General features: G+C 32.3%; 1 protein-coding gene across 1 annotated transcript in view; it reads left to right on the top strand.

Moving 5' to 3' along the window:
- Nucleotides 1-7,165: 7,165 nt before the first annotated feature.
- Nucleotides 7,166-19,616, top strand: part of LOC145297758 (uncharacterized) — an 859,574-nt gene continuing 847,123 nt past the window's right edge. The window contains exon 1 of the mRNA XM_080143998.1: nucleotides 7,166-8,136. The gene's annotated coding sequence lies outside the window, so the exon portion shown is untranslated. The remainder of the gene's footprint in view (nucleotides 8,137-19,616) is intronic.

Raw genomic sequence — 19,616 nt, 5'->3', positions numbered from 1 at the left:
ATAATAACAATAATAAAAAATAATAGTAACAATAGGGTTACGTATAACAAAAACAAATAAAAACATAGTTAAACAATAAATAAAAATAATGGCAAGATCAATAATAATAATATAAATAATAAAGGAACATAATAGTAACTATAATATTAATATAAACAATAATAATTAAACAATAGAAATACATATAGCAAAGCAAATAATAATAATAAACATAATAATAACATCATAATAATAAACATAAAATAATAGTAACAATAACCATTATGAAATAAAATATAACAATAATAACAATAAGAATAACATACAAATAATAATAAAATAGTAATAATAATAATAATAATAATAATAATAAACAAAAAAATAATAACTTCAATGTTCGATATTAAATGCAAAAAGGTGACCAATTGATCATATATCTGACATAATTTTAAGAATGATGACACGTTGACGAATTATATAAAACAATTATAGATCTCTTAAAAATAATAATATATATTTTATATATTATATCAATATAACAACAATAACAAATTGATCTTGAACTATAAGAGTGCGACAAAAACGTTCACTTATTTTAATTCTCGCACGATTTATCTATACGACCCCAAAAGAACATTACCACAAGAATTAAAAAAAAAAAAAAAAGAAAACAATCAACTTAACAAATACCTGGCCTAAAAATATACCCAGCCATTATCCCATACTTATTTCTAAGACAGTTAAAACATAAGCAGATATATATATATATATATATATATATATATATATATATATATAGATACACGGTAGATAAATATACAAAATAAAAACATATATACTAATTAAGGGAAAACTTTACAAAACACTTAATACTGTAACTAACTAACTAAACTGTTACGACCCTAAATCATGGTACTAAAATATTATACATACGATATTTGTTTTACGATTGTGAAGAACCATTGGAATTATAAGTGACTTAAAAATAAGAAAATTCTGAGATACGTTGTATCAGCTATAAACTGATAGGCCTACCAAAATGTTACAATAGTTTACTAAATTGCATTTAAAATCTAAGAGTTATAGAAATTAAAAGCAAACATAATTTCCAAATTAATAACCGGAAGAAATTTTAAAAATTAATTTGGACATAAAGTTTCTTGCAAAACTGTAAAACAAATTCTTTGAGTTTAACATAAAAATTGAAGTTTAGAAACCAGGGAGACATTGGAATTAAAAATATATATAATAATTTAAAATTGTATGTAATTGAGAACTCTCGTCTCTAAACTCTCTAAACATCCTCTCCCACACCCGCTTATATATATATATATATATATATATATATATATATATGTATATATATATATATATATATATATATATATATATATAATTATTCTTTTTTATTGTTTCAAAAATAAATAATTCCAAAACAAGAGCAAATTCTAAAATACCCTGTTTTAATAAATTGGGCTGGATTAGGTGTGTTTCAAAAATACAATAATTGCCCGGATGAAATAGTGAATACGTACACAGTAAAGCATCACCTTCTCAAGAGGTTATTTCTTTGTATTGAATTATCAAGAATGTGTTTTATTGAATATAAATACATAATAGTTATATAAAATTTATATTCTGTTTATTATCCCTGTGTGTGCCTGTTCTTATTGTATGTGTAAGCTAAATAACCAATTATTGCACGTTTGGACTTCCATAATCTGTTTTAAAATCTATCATTTGCATCGTGATTTTTTTCATCGTTAACAAAAAGAAAAAAAATCATATTGAAAACAAAATCTACAGGACTCAGTCATGCTGACATACATATCGATAAATTGAAGGAACTTCTTTACAACACGATTCAAACTGGCAACTTCGTTTGCCATCTCAGACAAAAGAACACACAAAAAATCCCACGTGAACAAAGGGGGAATGTGCCTTGAATGGAAACATCTTTCATGACAGACAAATAAACACACGTTATATATAACATAAGGGAATATACTTCTTAGTTTCGTTCGATTTGTTCGTTGTTACAAAAGGAGTGGGGTTTCAATATACAAGTGAAAAAATTACGAAGCATAATTAGGAAAACATATCAACCTCAGTCTGTTTTCATTAATTTTTGATGTATGGTTTGAACTATCGCAGCATTGTTCGATATATCTAAGACACAGATTTCTCAAACTATTTAAGATACTTGAATTTATATACATATATATATATATATATATATTTATATATTCGGTTTTATTCTATTGATATCTACTGATACATCCAAGATACCTCTTTTAGGTTTTCCTAAAATATCTCATTTTAAATACGTTTACCATTCCTCGTCTTTGTTTTATCTCAGTTTGAGTTTATCTTGGATACCTTGTTTTTATTCTGCCTCAGATATACCTCGGATTTCACATACCTCATTTTCACTCTGCCGAAGATAACTTATTTTAAGTAGATACCTAATTTCCAATCTGCTTACTATTTCTGAATCCCAGTTTTCCAGTCTATCTAACTTTTTACGATACCTAATCTTAAATTTATCTGAGGTATTACATTTTAGTCTGTCTAATATATCACATTTATATTTTACTTTACCTTATTTTAACTATTTCCAATATCTCCAAATTAGTATTAGAGATGGCATTTCAGATTGTCTAATGCTCCATTTTCAGCTTAAGATAATTCATTTTATAGTTTATCTAAAATATAACATGTTCAGTCCGTCAGTTCCGGTCTGTGTTACTTCATTATAAAATCTATTAATTTTTTAAGTTATATTTTATATTATCACGTAGCGATTATAAACACCAGCTTTTAAAGCGTAAAATATTAACTTACAAAAATAATATAAATAAATAAAACCTGAAGCGACGTAATATAATTAATAAATAACTAATTTTCTTTGGGAGTCTATAATTTAAAAAAAACTGCGAATTTTCATTTTTTTTTTTTTTAATATCAAACGAGCAGCCGATTGTCTTTGTCTTTCTCGAACTACTCTTGTGCCTCGTTTTAGCTGAGTGGTCACGTGCTTTTTTTTAACATCTTTAATGGCGATAAATGCCGGAACGTGTACAGAATAAATGTTTGTTACCCAAACGATTTCTATTAACTTCTCTTTTTACACGAAACAGTTTGGAGATTAATTATTATTAATATATAATATTAAACATTCTATTTATATTGTTAACACTCTGTTATTATTATTATTATTATTATTATTATTTTGTAACTTACAACGTTTTGAGCGGTTCATGGTCCTTCCTCCTGCGTGGTTCAATCTCTTACAGAGATTGCATTATGTTCCTTGTTGCATTGTGAATAAGACGAAATATTTATGCGAATCCGGGCATCGTTTTGATCTTTTTAGATAGAGGTTTCATAATTGAAACCCTGAAAAAAAACTCTTTTAATACATATCATAAAAGCACGTGTTTGCATAAATTATATAAATCGACTAAAAGAAGTCGCTCGTAAACTGCGATTCGTTAATCATTTGAAAGACAACGTAAGGAAAACAGTAGTGTATTGACGCGATTTAACTAAAACATAATAATAATAAAAAAAATGAAACAGTGATACTAACTTTTATTAAAACCAATTATTTATTACTTATATTTGCGAAAATATACTTATATTCCACATTCACGACTACAACAAATAATCACATTTATTTATATAATTATAAAGAAACCTACATACAGAAGTATAGATCAATCTATTTATATATAAATATTAATTAACCTTTCTTTGATTTTTACTTATATACTAGAATTTTGTTCTAGTCAGTAGACTTATAGGATAAAGTTGTTGTTTTTGTTTTTAAATCCTGATTATTACGTCTAGGAACAGGTTCGAACCTCACGCGGTGCCTCCCTATATTGGCTGTGTTTCTCAAAAAAAAAAAATAAAATAAAATAACCCCCACTTCATTACCAACACCCTCATCGCCCCCCTCTTACCAATATTCTACCTCGTTATTTTTTCACATCCCTCTTTCCTTTCGAACGATATCGATCATCTGTCATTAAATATAAACACTAACCCCCTTTCTTTTCTTTACTCGAAAAAAAAGAAGAAAAAAGACACTCCAGTGTACTTTTAGTCTTTTTCGTGGAAAATATTTTCCTTTTAAATGTAAAAACGAAAACATAATACAACCTTTACTTGATATATTTCGATGCCATTGAGTTTGCTGTTTTTGTTTTTCTTTTATTTTTCAAAGCAGTAATTCGAAGTTGGTATACGAATGTAATATATATATATATATATATATATATATTTATATATATATAAACGCGTTGAGATTGTAGGAAGTCATAAAAAAAACAAACGCAACCTTAACCCCAAGTGTTCGTTCAAATAGAAAACACTAGCATCGTTACATTCGTGTCACGGGTGACACCTAATAATAATAACCCTCTCCAATCTGTCTGCTACCCCATTTTCAATCGAAGATACCTCATTTCCAGTTTCTCTAAGGTTCTTCGTTTTCACTCTGTCTGCTACCCAATTTTCAATCGAAGATACCTCATTTCCAGTTTCTCCAAGGTTCTTCGTTTTCACTCTGTCTGATACCTCATTTTCAATCGAAGATACCTCATTTCCAGTTTCTCTAAGGTTCTTCGTTTTCACTGTCTGATACCCCATTTTCAATCGAAGATACCTCATTTCCAGTTTCTCTAAGGTTCTTCGTTTTCACTCTGTCTGATACCTCATTTTCAATCGAAGATACCTCATTTCCAGTTTCTCTAAGGTTCTTCGTTTTCACTCTGTCTGATACCCCATTTTCAATCGAAGATACTTCATTTCCAGTTTCTCTAAGGTTCTTCGTTTTCACTCTGTCTGATACCTCATTTTCGGTCTCTTCCAGCTACTTCGTCTTTACACCAAGATACTTCATTTTGAGTACGCTTAAGATACCTTATATTCAATCTCTCTGTGTCCGTAAATGTGTTTCAATTATAATGATCTCGCTTTATAGATTTTATTCGTATCATCACTTTTCTCTCTGTCTGTCCCCAAGTATATAAACCATATTATTACTTGCTTGTCAACTCGTATAACTGTATCTCACTCTCTATATATATTTCAAACCTCCCCATCTCTTTCTCTATATATATTAGTTCTATTCGCGTAAATAACGCGGTATGTGGGGAATGTGGGTATATTACATGAAAAAATAATTACAGAATATTCTTCTCTCAATATTATTTGTTCAAACAATAAGCTAAGATCATCGTCACGCCGATATGAAGCATAACGTTACATGTACACTTGATTAAATTGTTACGTTTAATTTCCGTTAACATTTTGTGGTTCAAATTCTATCCATTTCACCTCAAGAAATATCTGTCAGTTAAAATATATACATACATATATATATCTATAAACCCCAGTTCAAATCGAGGCTCAAATAAAGACGTGTATGTTAAAACACATAAAAACGGTTCGAAACACAAATTTATAAAACTAATAATTTTAAGCAACCTTTTTTTTTTTTTTTTAATCACTAATGCGTGGGGTGTTTATATTTGTGTTTTGAAACGAAACCGATATTAAAATAAAAAGAAAATACGACAAAAATATTTTTAAAAAATGGCTACCATAAAGTTATCCGCCTTTATCTCAAACGAATAGATCCGTATATATCACGTGCTTAATTTAGTTGTGATCAGCGTTCAAATATATTTTATTGAATTTACCCGAAGAAAATTATGAATTGATTGTAAAATTGCGGTTTTTACAAATACACACAAATCTATCGACTCACGTGAATTCCTACGGACACTTGAACGACATTTGGACTCTTATCTTTACGAGTGCGTGTTAATATATACTTATCTACCCTTAAAGATTGCACACAAAGATGTAGTTTCATTTAAGTACGACTGATAACGGAAAAATAAGCAAATCACTATTAAGATAAAAATCATTGAATTGATTTTATCATTTTCAAATTACGAAGACAAAATGACGTCATTACGGATTAAAATTTTATATTCACTTTTTTAATGACATACGTTTGTTTTATGATCTACTGGATAAGTATTGAACACGCAAACATTATAAACTTTTATGTTAAGCATCATCTTACTCTGATTATATATATATATATTTGCATACGTACAAAAATAGCTATATCGTATACTTTTCCGCATACACGTATATGAACAATTAATGCATTCAACATATCAAAAATGTTTTTTTAAAAGAAAATACAGTGTTAATCTCAGAATTTATTATTTAAATTAAGGGTCGTTTATTTCTTGTATGTGTATAACTATATAATAATACACAATACTATTTAATAACATACACAACTATATATTAATATGCATACCGTAATAAACTGTTTTAATGGTTCCATGGAAAATATATGAAATGAATTGCGTGAGTGTCTATGCGTGATAATACATGATCTCATCGAAGTACAATAAATAATTGTTCACTTAATCGATATTGTTTTGTTTTTTTTTTACTTAAAATAAACATTGAAGTTTACCCTGAACTTGGCATACTTCTGTTGCTGCTGCTGCTTCTGTATCATCGATAATTCTTCCAGATCGATAATTATATATTCGGAATCAATTAAATAAATCTGAAAAAAAAAAAAAAAAAATCCATATTGTTTCAAAAAAAAAAAAAAAAAAAAAAAAACTTTGCTTTAAAATAATTATTGACAAGTTTGGATACCTTTAAATTTGAGACAAAAAAAAATAAAATTAACAAAAAAAAAAATTCCAAAGGTGTTTTTTTTTTTTTTTTTGTAAGTTAATTGTACCGATAATATTAAAGCGGGAACTATTTGAACATTATTGTTATTCCGGTTCTCAGTTTTGTAACGTACCCTGATTTCCTTTAAAAATTGGAATTTTAAAACAAACAAACAAGACGAAACGAAACAAAATTGGATTATTTTTTATCAACTTACAAATAAAAACAATTGCAGTCATAACAATCATAAAAGAAAACGCTATTGGAAATAAAATAATTATTGTGAAAAAAAATTGTGTATGTTGTTTCACACTTTTATTCCTCTTTTTTATCGAGCACTTCGACGTAAAATAATGACAAAAAATAATGTGTTTAATTGTCTGGACATTTTTACAATAAGCAACAAATAAAACGAAACGGAAAGAAAGAAAAAAAAAGAGACGTTGAAAAAAAATTAAAGACTGATAACGAAAGGATGAAAAGTAAAAGCAAAAAAATGCAATAAAAACACACAAAAAGAACTTTTAACAAATAATAAAGAAAAACAAAAACAAACAAAAAAAAAACAAGTATTAGAGAAACTTTTTCAAAAGAATACCACAAAAGAACCCGGATGTTATTTTACGAATGCTCACATTGGACTTCTTTATTAATTAATTGTTTATAAAAAAAAAAAAAAAAAAACATTTCTTCAAAATCTTTCTAATGTGTAGTTATATTAACATTAAGGTTAAGAACAGAAAAGTAAAATTGTTATCAAATTTCTTTTAAACATCAACTTTCATTATGAGAACAACAACACCAAAATTGTAACATATTCACCATACAAACAAAATCAACTAACAAAATTACAACAAGAAAACAAACAAAACCTAACGAAAAAAAAACTTGCTTTAATTTTTATATTGGAAAGAAAAATGGAATTTCTTTACTTACTTCTAAGGACGATGAGATTAACTCATATTTGATATCCAGAGCACAGCTATCACATATCTACAACTACTTACTAAGCTATACCAATATTATTTCACACACAAAGACGTTTTTTAAAGCCGGCGAGATAAAAGAGAAAAACAAGCTTTTTTAAATTCCATTTTTTGCTTTTATTTTACTGTTTGCATTTGTTCATCTAACACTCGAAGCCAAAGAAGGCAAGATGGGTATAGTTTGGTAGAATCGTAGACTGTGCTCTGTCCACGTCCGCGCGATTGCTTTTCTCTGGTGTGAGATGATAATCCTGATTGTTATCTCTTTATCCGTTAACTGACGAAGACGTGATTCTCCGCCATTACTCAAGGAATAAAGGGTTTCAAAAAAAAAAAAAAAAAAAAAGAGGCGAGAATTAAAGAAACCCACTTGTGCTTTTATTAATCCCGTGAATCTCATTTTTTGTTACCAACAACTAAACAGCACAACAAAACATCAACAAACGTGGTAAGTTTTTTAAAATTTTATTTCATTTATTTAACAGCTATTTAATTATAATGAAAGGTTACGATATGCAACACTAAAAAAAAAGTTCCCATTTTGTCGGTAAAATACTTATTCCGTTTACTTCCGGTTGTGCTATAAACAAATCAATATGGCGTATATGCACATTTGCATCTTTGCTTCGCGATTTTTTTTTAATAACAATAGAGTTTTATTAAACACTAGCAGGCCGCCTGGCGTTGCGCGGTCGTAATATATACATAAAATTTAATTCATACAGAAACCGAGACATGTGCATGTGTGTATTATATTTTTTCTAAACAGTTGTTTTTTGTAAGTAAAAAAAAATATACTTGAGCTTAGCTCAAAACCAAAACCTAAAGACAGTGAGTCAAGTACGATAACCATTACGCCAGCTTGATACGATTTTAAAAAGTGTTTTCAAACCTACTTACTCGTAACATAAGGAATATGTCACGTGAACGATTCACACATGCGCATTTCTGAAACAGTTGACAAACAGATAAAAATCCGATGACCTCAACGCTACAATTTTTCAATCTTGATCCGTTTAGTAGCCATTCCTTCCGGATGAAGACCAATCAAAAAGTTTTCCACGTGTCTGAATAACATATATATCAAGAATCCGTTGAGTATATAGGTTGAGAATTGTCCTCACACATACACACACATACGTGCACGCACACATACATGCATACACACACGCACACACACATACACATATTCTCACGTAGTTAATAAAAGATGTTAAAAAACACTGTGAAAAAGAGTTAAAAACATAACATATCTATATATCTATAAAAGTGAACGTGTCTGTCTGTCTGTCTGTCTGTGTACATTTCCCTACGCAATAACTCTGTCAATGTTTAGTCTATAGGCTCGAAATTTGAAATACCGGGTACTGAGATTTGGGAAAATCGATGTGACGGGTGTCAGCCAGAAATTTGGCTGTTAAGGGGTCAAATTTCAACGATTTTACCTTTAAGAACTCTACCAAACTCCTCCGACAATTTTGGGTCTAGACACTTGAAATTTTAGATATAGGTTCCTTGAACATGGATCTAACTTAATAAAGTGATTTGAGCCCGAAACAATAAATTTTAAGGGGTCATAATAGGGGTCAAAGTTTTAAAAAATTAACCATTTTTTTTGTTTTTTTGCTTTTTTTGCACAGCATACACCTCCAAACACCCGAGCAACGCCGGGCACCCCTGCTAGTAAACATATAAAAACCAAGTACGTCCAAGGATTGATTACTGCTGCCACATCTGGGCAGGTGCTGCTAAAAACAGCCTATTCTGCCTTGACAGAGTACAAAATAGGTTTCGTGGCTTAGTGGGTGATGCCCTTTTCTCTTCCCTGCAACCTCACTCCCACAGGAGAGACGTTGCGAGCCTGTCTGTGTTTTATCCTTACTACCATGGCAGGTGCTCGTCTGAGCTCAAATCTCTGCCCCCCCCTCGCCAATCTTTCACAAACACCCGTCTAGCTGAAACCACTGTCAAAAATTTTCTTCACTCCTTATCTGGGCCAAAATCAAAACGTAGATTCCATGAACAAAGCTTCTTTCTTAGAAGTGCACGCCTGTGGAACTCTCTTCCGTTTGCCATGCTTCCCACCTGACTACAACCTGGATGTCTTCCAATGTGAACAAATTCCTGATGAACCGCCTCCTTAAGTAAGACACTTTATCAGATCTCCAAAACTAACGTACTGTACACACAATAACCCTTATCCCCGAGTGGCTTCCGAGCCTTAATAAGTGGTGACTACCTTGTAAAAAAAAAATAATTTAAACAAGGAAATACAAAATAAGTGGATAGTCCTTAATCTGCGGAGTTTCGAAGAAATACTTTCCTTCTCACTAGAGAGTAGGATTTAACAAAATGCCGGATCGGATTTTGCTTGCAAAAATATTTAATGAAACTACAAGTAAGTTATAGATCTTAATTGGTAACAAATAGTGAAGCAGAGGGAATAGGGTGAAGAAATTATAAGCTCTATTTCCTATTTGGTTTTATCGAGCTTTTACATCTAGTTGAGATTACTTTATAAATATTAACTCTTCAATATTTATAATATACTTTAGTTTTGCCATCTTGGATTATTTTGGTAAACTTAACTGCAATTCTTATTTCATTATATCTTTATATATATATATATATATATATATATATATATATATATATATATATATATATAGTAAGTTATAAAATATATATGGCGATTAAGCTACACTGAGTATTCCGCGTTTCATCCACTCTAGGACTCTTCAGGCTTATGCGCATAAGCCTGAAGAGTCCTAGAGTGGATGAAACGCCGAATATTCAGTGTAGCTTAATCGCCATATATATTTTATAACTTACTTACTAGCTCTACCTACGTATTGAGCACTTTTGAAGTAAATACTTAAAGTTTACGCATAAATTTATACTTTCGTATATTAATTTTTATGTGAGTAAATTAAGTAGTTATATGTATATATATATATATATATATGTATATATATATATATATAGCTATATATACTAATGAGACTTTTTAGTTCGTTAAAAATAGGCAAAAAGTATAGTACGTTGGCTTAGAATTAGTGTTTTATGCTAAATTGATTGAATATGGTTAAATTTGTGTTCGTTTTTGCATTAAATACTATTACCCATTAATCTCTTACTTAACGTCGTTTCAAAACTGTTTGTTTGAGATTGTTTAAATATATTAGCATATACACATAAACAACTTTATATAAATAAGGATACACAATGTTACTTTAGTTTATATTGTGCTGATGGCATAGTGCGTAGTTACTGTTCACTAAACTGTTTGAACATGCCAGGAAAAAAAAATCCTCATTGACAAGAATTGGAATATCTGAATTGATTTAAGAAAATAAATTTGTTTATATAAAAAAAGTGTGTTATTTTAGCATTCTAAACGTATTCATTTACTTTTTAGTCCTTATAAATGACCAAAAGTTATAGACCGTTGATTTAGAATGAATACTTTAGACCAGATTCATAGTTTAACATGGTAAGATGTGTGATTTTACATTAAACATGTTTTAGGATCGAAAAATATATAAAAATTTATTAATCAAAATTGTAACCTACATTTGAAGCGTTGCATATCGATTAACAGAAAAGAATTTCGTATATAAATGAATACGTAATAGATGTACAGCATCGAAATATATCTGATTTGATTTAAGCAAATAAATGTTTACATAAAAAAATGCCTACTTGTAGCCTTCTAAACGTATTCATTTATATATGTATTCCTTATTTTTAATTAATATGCAACGCTTCAAATGCAGGTTACAATTTTCATTAATTCAGTTTGCGCGGCTAACGCGATACCCTGTTGATGCCTGCTTTTTTTAATTTCTTTTTCTTTTTTTTTTTCAAATCAAATTGTTATGAAGACTCACGGACTAACACTGAGGCTCGCAAAATTACACCATGCGGACCAGAAAAGGAAAAAAAATCCTCATTGACCAGAATGTATAGCATTGGAATATCTGAATTGATTTAAGAAAATAAATTTGTTTATATAAAAACGTGTGTTATTTTAGCATTCTAAACGTATTCATTTACTTTTTAGTCCTTATAAATGACCAAAAGTTATAGGCCGTTGATTTAGAATGAATACTTTAGACCAGATTCATAGTTTAACATGGTAAGATGTGTGATTTTACATTAAATACTAATTCCTATTGATCCATTATACTTAGTTCGCTGTACCTGATCATAGCAAAGGTCCATACAAAATTTCATCCGGATCGGCCAAGCAGTTTTCGAGTAACAGTAAAAAAACACATACAGATAAACAGACTAACGTGCAACAGTTGTTTTTTTTTTTACATGGTATTCACAACTTATCAAGGCCCGGAAGCAACTCTGGCATAGGGGTTATTGCGTGTACAGTAATCAATGGGACAATATCGTAGTAATCGTTAGTAATGGAGGTTTGATAATGTGTCTTACTTAAGAGGGCGGTTTATCAAGAATTTGTTTATGTTGGACTTGAAGACATCCAAGTTATAGTAAGGTGGGAACCAGGCAAACGGAAGATAGTTCCACAGGCGTGCAGTTCTAAGAAAGAAGCTTTGTTCATGGAGTCTATGTTTTGATTTAAGCGCAGATAAAGAATGGGGAAAATTATTAACAGTGGTTTCAGCTAGACGGGTGTTTTTCATTAAAGATTGGCGAGGGGGGACAGAGATTGGATGACGTGTTGAATCAGAATTTGTACTTTATGTCAAATTAATGGTTGAATAAATAATACAATCTTCACAATTGTAACTTAATTTTTTAATGCTTGAATTTTTCGCTAAGACGATCTCTAATTATTAATAAGCGATAAAACCGGAAGTCAAAAGTTTGAAACTCGGTGTTAAAACAAAATCTTCTTTTTAGTTGCTTCTCATTAAGGGTGCCTCAAATATATTTGATAAGAAATATATATTAGTTTTATCGCCTCCCATCAAAATAAAAACAAAAACAGGTTTCCTTGAAAAGTATATATTTTTTAGAAAACGTGTCGTGTACAATTATGTCTGGCATAAGAGGGCGTCTTTTAGTATATATTCAAGCGAACCTACCTTTTTAACAGCAGGAACTAATTTGAACTTGCTACAAACATTGCAATTTGAGACACATAGTGATATGAGATAAAGGGATAAAGTAGCAACCATAGTTGAAGTCAATGCTGGCTTGAACATAGCTGGATGGTGCTTCCAGATGAGGCTGTCTGAAGATATCCGCTTCCTGAGACGAAATGCACCCAACATTGATGTTTTTTTGTGTTTCTACGTCTTTTTGTAAAACTTAATTATTTTCTGTAAAAAAAAACAAAAAACAAAAAACAACAGCCAACGTTCCCCCCTTTTCCTTCTTCCCATTTCCCTTTCCTTTTTCTATCTCCCCAACTTCCTGACTGGTTTGTGCCCATTTTTATGCTAAATATTTATCCCTATTATCCAATAATGGTGTATCCAACAGATACTGTAATACATAGTTCGCTACACCATATAACAAATGTGCATACAAAATTATAGCCAGATCCGAGAAGTAGTTTCGGAGATAAGGCGAAACTTAAGAACTAGTCTTTATTAATCCTTATTAACCCCAATTTATCCTCATTAGCCCCCCCCCAACTGTGCATCGAACGGATTCACAATATTTGGTTTGCAGATCGACTCAATAGTTTCCAAGAAAAAAAGTTGAACCGACAGATTAACAAACAGACGGACAGACTCAGAGAAATATGATATAGGTAGCCTAAGGATGCATAGGTTCTCAGCAAAATATATAAATCAACTAAACATTAAAATATAATTTCATACGATTTTGGTTCTCTTACTTTCGGAGTTTTCACTATTTACTTTGATCACGTGGCGGCTTTCATGAGATTGAATTCAAATATGATTCAAAAAACACTTTTTGAAAATATTGTCATCACTGAACTACATGTTTGACAAAAATATTATTTTATCTTTAAAATATAATGAATTCTATTAAAATATGTTTTAAATCGACTTCTGTTTTCGGCACAACGTTTCGGCCGATATAAGCTCCGGCCTTATTCAGGTGTATCTTGTCGAACTCGAAACTCTTTTCTCTGAAATCTTTTAGTTGAACTCTAGAATCTTTATGTCGAACTCTGGAATCTTTTAGTTGAACGCTGGAATCTTTAGTTGAACTCTGAAATCTTTATGTCGAACTCTGGAATCTTTATGTTGAACCCTGGAATCTTTATGGTGAACTTTAGAATCTCTATGTTGAACTTTAGAATCTTTATGTCGAACTCTGGAATCTTTATGTCGAACTCTGGAATCTTTATGTCGAACTCTAGAATCTTTATATCGAACTCTGGAATCTTTTAGTTGAAATCTGGAATCTTTATGTTGAACCCTGGAATCTTTATGTTGAACTCTGTAACCTTTATGTTGAACTCTGGGATCTTTATGTTGAACTCTGGGATCTTTAGGTTGAATTCTAGAATCTTTATGTTTAAATCTGGAATATTTATGTTGTAACTCTGGAATCTTTATGTTTAAATCTGGAATTTTTGTGCTGAACTCTTGAATCCTTATGTTGAAATCTTGAATCTGCATGGAATTTTGAACGGAACATTTTATTTTATCCATGGGGTAGCATGTTTTCGTTCCGTCAGCCATGACTAGGTAGAAGTCCTAAGTAATTCGCAATCATATCTTTGGAATTGAACATAAAATCTTCAAAATTGTAACTTAAAATTTTTTTTTAATGCTTTAATTTTTCGCTAAGACGGTCTCTAATTATTAATAAGCGATAAAACCGGAAGTCAAAAGTTTGAAACTCGATGTTAAAACGAAATCTTCTTTTTAGTTGTTTCTCATTTAGGGTGCCTCAAATATATTTGATAACAAATATATATTAATTTTATCTTCCCCTCCCCCAAACAAAAACAAAAACAGGTTTCCTTGAAAAGTATATATTTTTTAGAAAACGTATCGTGTACAATTATGTCTGGCATAAGAGTGTGCCTTTGAATATATATTCAAGGGAACCTACATTTTTAACAGCAGTAACTAAATTGAACTTATAACAAACATCGTAAGTAATTTGAAACACATAGTGATATGAGACAAAGGGATAAAGTAGCAACCCTTGTTGAAGTCAATTCTGGCTTGAACACAGCTAGCTGGTGCTACCAGATGAGGCTGTTTGAATATATTAGCTTCCTGAGACGAAATGCATCTAACATTGATGTTTTTTGTGTTTCTACTTCCTTTTGCAAAACTTAATTATATTCTGCAAAACCAAAAACAAAAACAACAACCCACCTTTTCCCCCTCTTCCTTCTTCCTATTTCCTCTTTCTCTTTCTATCGCCCCCACTTCGTGACTGGACTGGGTTTTAACTTAATCAAACATTAATACTGTAACCCTTTTCCATCTCCCACTGCAAAAGTCATTCATGTTCTGCAAAGCAAGGAACAAAAACGATAAAATCCACTATAAAACAACCAAACCAAACCAAACACTATAAACTAACGATTGAAGATACAAAGAAATTGAAGAATAAAAACCTTCTACAAAATAACTGGATGCAACATGAATACTATTTCCAAAATAACTGGATTCGGCATTAAATAACCCGAAAAGGGTTGATATGCCGTAAAACAAAAACGAAACCAATCACAGCTTAGAAGGAGAAAGAAGATAACAAAATACCAACATCTTCTGTACAAAATTAAAAAAAACCTGAAATCTTAGGAATTGTAGGATCCTTCTATCGATCCAGTAGCTTTCTCGCTGCTGATGCAATTCTCTATCTATATAAGAGCCAGGTACATCCAAGGATGGAGTACTGTTGCCACATCTGGGCACGAGCTGCAAGAAAGGACTTATCCTGCATTGATAGAGTTCAAAATAGACTTCGTAGCCTCATAGACGTTCTTTTCTCTTCTCTGAAACCTCTTCCTCACAGAAGAGATGTTTCGAGTTTGTCTCTGCTATATCGTTATTTTCATGGCAAGTGTTCCACTGCGTTTTAATCTATGGTCCCCACCCTCGCCAAACTTTCACGAGAAAATTCCCACACTCTTTATCTGTGCCTAAACCTAAATGCAGATTCCATGAACAAAGCTTCTTTCTTAGAACTACACGCCCGTGGAACTCTCTTCCGATTACCTGCTTTCCAGCTGACTACAATATAGTTGTCTCCAAGTCCAGCGTAAACAAGTTCTTGATGAGCTGTTCCACTTAAGTTAACAAATTTACCGAATGTCCATTACTATCGATTACTGTATTATCTAATTGACTACTGCACAATCTTCAACCCTTATCCTCGAGTGGCCTCTGGGCCTTGATAAGTGGTGATGCCTATGTAAAAGCAAAAACGAAAAGAAGATCGCCATTATGATCAGTTAAGCTAGTTTTTTTCTAATGAATTCACCGCATTATGCACGAAAGCTGACCAAGCCCGGCGATCCATCGCCAACGATGACATTATCGACATCCAGTCACGGTTCTAACAGCGAACAACGTAGATTGTCGGGCCCAGAAGCGGTTCGGTATCTTGCTTAACCGTTCTGAGCCACGTTTTAAGCTGGCCGCTGCATCGTTTCTTCAAGTCTTGTAGGTGGAACCGGATTGATGGTTCCTGTGATGAGATTACCTCCTTGACTACGGAGAGTGTGACCAGCTATACACATAAGTGATACACCAAACACATTTCAAATTTAAAATACTATTTGGCAAATATACCCGATGGACCATGTGCAAGAGAAATGTATTTAAAGGGATGATTAGAACCTTAAAAAGAGGGCGAATATTTGGAATCCAGAAGGATGTTCCATCTGGAAAAATGGTGGGATTCTTCAACCGCTCCAGTAGATATCTCACTCCTGATGCAATTCTCTACCTATATAAAAGCTAGGTACGGCCAAAGATGGAGTACTGTTGCCACATTTGGACAGGAGCTGCTAGAAACAGCTTATCCTGTCTTAAATGAGTTCAAGATAGACTTCGTAGCTTAGTGGGGGATAGCCTTTTCTCTTCCCTGCAACCTCTCTCCCACAGAAACAACGCTGCGAGCCTGTCTCTGCTTTATCGTTATTTTCATGGCAAATGCTCGTCTGAGCTTCAATCTATGGTCCCCCCTCGCCAAACTTTCACGAAAAACACTCGTCTAGCCAAAACCACTATCAATAATTTCCCACACTCTTTATCTGTGCCTAAACCTAAATGCAGATTCCAGGAACAAAGCTTCTTTCTTAGAACTGCACGCCTGTGGAACTCTGTTCCGATTGCCTGCTTTCCAGCTGACTACAATTTAATTGTCTTCAAGTCCAATGTAAACAAATTCTTGATGAACCGTCCTAAGTAATCCGATTTACAAAATTCCCACTAGTTATGTTTACTACACTATAATCACACTGGCTAATGTATACTCATTAACCCTTATCCTTGAGTGGCCTCTTGGTGTTGATAAGTGGTGATTCCTGTGTAAAAAAAAATCTCCAGCAAAAACAAAAATTTAAGAAAATGGGGTAAAAAAGAAATATTTTTAAAGGAAAAGGGAATTTCGGTTTTCCCAATGTACTCGTATGACATATTTTTGTATTCTGGCATAATTTGACCCGGATTCTTGGGAGTCCCGTCAAGCATGGATCGGGCGAGACCGGCAATCATCGGTTTAAGCCGAGCGTTGTAACAGACGCAGACTAATTTTAAAACAAACAGACCGGAAAAAAATGCAAATAATCAAGAATAACAAAAACCTATCTTTAAAGGACTGAAAATATTTTTATTTCATTTTATTTATTTATTTACTTTTTTTTTTTGCAAAATATTTATCGAAAAAGTTTTTTCTTTTTTCTTCAAGAAAAGATGAAAGTTTTTTTTTAATTTTTATTACATTTTCATCTCAAACAAGGCACATTGCCACTTTGATCTAGGGGTCTACTATCAGGGACCTAAGTTCCAGGGGTACTATGTAAGGAGTTTAGCAGCAAGATGTCTGTTCACATTACACTTGAACTTCTGCATGCCAGTACAGTTGGGGAAGCAGGAAACCGGAAGAGAGTTCCAAAGTCTTGCAGTTCTGGGGAAGAAGCTGCTTGTCGGGTTTGTCGGGGGTATTTTCGTCGAGGGGGTACAAGTGCGTGTAGTTCGTCAGAACATCCACCATTGTAAAACAGGCAGAGGGATGCAACGTTTCGTCGGTGGGACAGGGGCTGAAGTTTAAATGACAGTTCGGGACCTATTAGATTGGCGACTCTCTTTTGTATCCTGTCCAGGAGCAAGAGACAAGTAGCAGATGCACCAGCCCAAATGTGACAGCAGTACTCCATACATGGGCTAATGGTGGCTTTGTAGAGGTACAGGATACTTTCAGGCGTAAGTTACTTTCTAGCACAATAGAGAGAGCCCACATTCTTTGCAGCAACGTTAGCAATGATCTCGATATATATATTTCAACTCATGTTTCCTGTGAACGTTAAGCCAAGGAGTTTGAACGAAATGCTCTCAGGTAAAGTATCTCTAGCCATAGCTATTGATGGTTGGTAAGATTTCATGTAATTATTAAAGGAAACGAGCTTTATCTTGGCAGCGTTGAACGTTAGCATCCATTTTTGACCCCATTCCACTACGGACTGAAGGTCTTCCGCTAGGAGTTCCGCCATTACAGTAGATACGAACTCATTAGGTTTCCCCACGTGATTGCTATAGAGCGTGGTGTCGTCGGCTTTTTTTTCTAACCGTAAATCGTTAGGTGTAAGTACAAGTTTTTTTTTTTTTCAAGACTTTTTGTTCAGTCAAGTTTTTTATGCTTCTCTGTCAGGTCCTCCTGCTTTGCGTGACGGGAATTCTCGAGAATCCGGGTCAAATTATGCAAGAGTACCCATATTTTTTGAAGGTATAGTAAATGATGTGTTAGAATATGTAAGTGTCATTTGTAGAGGTGATATATGTCGCTTTGCGTATCTATTCGTTTTCTAACTACGCGATAATGGCATTGTTACGTGTCATACACAAGAGACAACGAGACGCGTTCTCTGAACCACTCTGTCCCTCAAGACACACCATTAATTTATGATATTATCCTCATAAACTTTAATATCTACCAGCAGGGAGATGCAACGCTGCCCGGGATTGAATGAGAATCAATAAATGTTTCAGACTCCCATATTTTTATTGTCATCGATATCGATGAAATCGCCCATTTTTCAATCAAATCGATTACTCTAATTAGAGATCCATCGCGGCGCAGAGAGGAAGCTTCACACGTCTCTCTGCAGTGACTTAGTCTACAATTGATTATAGCCTACATTGCACTGTAGAGAACCTACTGTTGATTTTATAAAATTATTTTTTTTATATATAATGGCTTGAATTAAAGCCTAAAATACAAATCTCAAGTACCATGCTTCAATTATGTTCTAAGCAGAAACATTCACTTTGAACGCGCCTCTGCTCAACTGTTGACTTTATATGCCTGGTCTTACTGCTTGTGTGGTGATAATGGCTTGAATTTAAGTTTAAAATGAAGAAAAGTCAAATATCATGGTTCAAGTGTGCTTTAAACAGAAACATTCATTTTGAACGCCCCTCTGTCATATTAAAAAATGCTACGGTTGATTTTATATGTCGGGCCTTTCTGCTTGTGCGATAATAAAACTTCTCAAATGCACTTGTGATGTTAGGCTGTATAAGGTGTTAACTTTGGTTAAAATCGCGTGTTCCTTCTTTCATCAGATGATTTCGATTATCGATTATCGATTATCGATACTTATTGAAGACATTCCGATACAAAACCTATCTAAGAACACTGACAGGAACAAAAAGTGCCATCGTGTGAAATTTCATAAAAATCAGCCCAGCCGTTTTCGAGTCCGTAGTGAACGAACACACACACACTCACAAAATTATTATTATATAATAGTAGAGTAGAGTCGATAGACAGATATATATTTAT

This window comes from Euprymna scolopes, chromosome 18 (genome assembly GCF_053919585.1).
Source record: "Euprymna scolopes isolate OS-2025 chromosome 18, ASM5391958v1, whole genome shotgun sequence".
NCBI lineage: Eukaryota > Metazoa > Mollusca > Cephalopoda > Sepiida > Sepiolidae > Euprymna > Euprymna scolopes.
Note: the sequence above shows the minus strand (reverse complement) of the source record. Positions and strands in the feature narration are given on the sequence as shown.